General features: G+C 39.5%; 1 pseudogene; it reads left to right on the top strand.

The window, feature by feature from the left end:
* The first annotated feature begins 774 nt into the window (after nucleotides 1-774).
* Nucleotides 775-928, top strand: LOC122801948 (annotated as a pseudogene).
* Nucleotides 929-3,463: the final 2,535 nt, after the last annotated feature.

Below are 3,463 nucleotides of genomic sequence, written 5' to 3' on the forward strand. Positions count from 1 at the left end.
AAGGTTTGAACCTGGTATCTCAGCAGATAAGCTGAAAAAGATGGGTGTATTAGACAGGGGATATATAGCATCTGATGTTGAGAGGTAAGAGGTAAAATCTCTGCTGGGTCATTCACTGAACAGCTGAGAGCTATTCAAGAACTGCTCTGCTAGAGAACAGCCGCTTCTAAGGGAAAATACTTCTATTAGCATGTTTGCATCTATAACCTCTAAGAGCTGCCCCCTTTGCATGGTGGTGAACGATGGTGTGTTATACACAAGCAAGAGCAAAGCAGATAATAGAAGGAAACACATGAAAAACCTCAAACTGAGTCCTGCACCAATGAAATAGCTCAAACTGAGTTCTGCACCAATGAAATAGCTCAAACTGAGTCCTGCACCAATGAAATAGCTCATACTGAGTCCTGCACTAATGAAATAGCTCAAACTGAGTCCTGCACCAATGAAATAGCTCAAACTGAGTCCTGCACCAGTAACCTTCAATTACATAGTCCTAATGTATGCTCCTGCCACAAGGATACAGGGGGTCTTCTCCAAAAAAAAAATGTCCTGATTTTTAGTGCTCAGTCTGCAAACAGAACTGAATTCAATCTATATCACGGCCAACAGAACTACAACAGAACAACAGAAAAAAAGCAGGATAATGATGATCCCCATGAAACCTCACCTGCTTCTCTTGGTGCACCCTGTGTCTGTCAGCAGGAATGTTGACACTCCTAGCTGGGGTTGCCGTGTGGAGACTGGGATGGGGGGAGTGACAGAGAAGACCCATATGACTCTGAGTGGTGGATTACTTGGCTCATGCATCGATGAAGAATGCAGCTAGTTGCAACAACTAATGTGATCTGCAGGACACATTGATCATTGATACAAGAAACACACTTTGCAGCCTTGGGTAACTCCCAGGACTATGCCTGTTGGATGGTCATCATGCCTTCAGTTATTGCCCTCCACAAAGGTGGCCTAGCAATAGTCCTGGGGAATTACAGACCCATAAGCCTGACCAGCCTCATCTGTAATGCCATGGAACATATCATAGACCTCATAAATAGAGACATAAGTGATCTCCAAACCTAGGAACCTACCCAATTCAGCTTCATGAAGGGCAGATCCTGCATGTTAAATCTGGTGGACTTCTTTGAAAGTATGACCAAGGCCACTGATGAGGGCACAGCATACTTCAACTTGACAAAGGCTTTTGACACAATCCCACATTCAGGCATTACCGATAAACTTTGCAAACTGAATGTAAACTACTTCATTGTAAGATGGGTTGCCAACTGGCTCACAAACCGGACACACACTATCAAAGTGGGTGTCTCCACATCAACCAGCAGACCTGTTACCAGTGGGGTGCCACAGGGTCAGTGCTGGGCCTCCTACTGTTTGGTATCAACTTGTCAGTATTTCAGGTCAAAACTAAAGAGTTGTGGCTGACCAAGTTTGCAGACAACTGCAAACTAGGTGTAATCATTGAATCCCCAAATGATGTCAGTATACTCCAGGATGGTCTCACACAGACTAACAACTGGTGTATTAGTCATGATCTCAAACTGAATGCAAAGAAATGCATCATCATTCCATGCGGCACAAACAATGTCCCTTCACACTATCAAATCAACAACAATACCCTAAGTACCCATGAGGTGGTAAGGAACCTGGGATCATAGGTTGACTGCAACCTTAACTTTGACCACTGGGTGTCTACCACTGTAAGGAAAGCTTTACACATAGCTCACCTGATTAGTAAAGGCATCGCCTCAAGAACAAAAGAAGTTATAACCCTCCTACACTCGGCACTTATCTGGCCCATAACTGAGTATAACGCCCCATTCAGTATGTAACATAACTAAGCATCTAGAGCAATTAGAGAGACCTCAAAGGTTTCTAACAAAGAAGATCAAGGGGGTCCAGCATGTGCCTTACAGAGACCGATTAAAATGTCTGTCAATATACTCTGTATCATACAGATGTCTTAGGGGAGACTTATGCCTGGCCTACAGAGCAACCTAAGACCCAGATCTAATGAACTTACTGCATATCTATAAATCAAACAGGTTTAGGGCTACCCATTACAGTGACTTAATGTATGGCCTGTGACTTAAATAGGACAAGCTGGAATGACAGATTTATTGGCCAGCAACTGCCATGTGTTTGAAACAGGCTACCAATTCATGTGAAACAGAGCACCTCTATGCCACTTTTCAAAAGGAACCTAGAAGACTGGATGGGGCACTGTAAATTCTTACCAGGGATAACACCTACAACCCTCCTGGACATGTGCAGTCATCATTAAATGCAATCTTCGGTATTGACTAGTACCTCTACGATATTACATTGGGTTGAAATGGCTAGGCTTAAATTACCTTTTGGTTGATAGCCTAGTAATTACCTATGATTATTATATATTTATTATATATTATATATATATGTGTGCATGTGTGTGCATTGTGTGTGAATATGATTCTACAACATCTGATCGTGTTCTTTCCTAGTGATCAAACATGTAGGAATGTTAAGTGTTTTACATATTTAAAAATCGATATTTTGTGTGTCAATCATGAAACTGTTCAACTATTCATTATATAATCATAGTTAGATAGTTATCTACACATATGTATGTGTGTTTGTGTGTGTATGTGTGAGAGTGTGTGCAGATAGATATATGTGTGTGTGTAAATATATATATATATATATATATATATATATATATATATATATATAGATATATATATATATATATATATATATATATATATATATATATATATATATATATATGTATATATATAGATGGATCTAGGAAGTTTGCTCAAATGAGCAAACGTACAAATCCATAATAACTGAAAACACTTTAACTAAAGCGCTTTTATCGAAAAAGCGCTTTCGTTAAAGCATGTTACAAAAAAAAAAAACCACTACATTAACATTTTAGCAGGGGATCTTCACCCCCATACCCCCCTACTTTAATATTCTCCCTCTGAGACCGCACTACAGTGGGGAAAAGGTAAATTTCCCTTACCCGCACCATAGTACAGCCTCGGCAGCAGGCATACTTATGCAAAAGTGCTTCTTCGGTGAAAAGCACTTTCGCGTAAGTATGCCCAGCCTTTTGGGTTTCAGTTGTTTGCTCATTCGAGCAAATGTCCAGAACACACATATATATATATATATATATATATATATATATATATATATATATATATAGATATATAGATAGATATATAGATAGAGATGGGTCCCTATCAGATTATCAAAGTTTCAAAACTTCACACATCATATGGCCTAGACCATATGACGGAAACTTCAAAAATAACATAAAATTAGTTTTTTACATTTTTACAGTGCCCCCTGCACCCCCACATCCCTGCTAATTAAATATACCAGCTCTGAGATCAGACTTCAGTGATGAAAATGGTAAATTTCCCATTCCGCAGTATATGGCAATCTCCATTCCAAACAT

This window comes from Protopterus annectens, chromosome 1.part0, assembly GCF_019279795.1.
Source record: "Protopterus annectens isolate FY-2018-M chromosome 1.part0, PAN1.0, whole genome shotgun sequence".
Classification (NCBI taxonomy): domain Eukaryota; kingdom Metazoa; phylum Chordata; order Ceratodontiformes; family Protopteridae; genus Protopterus; species Protopterus annectens.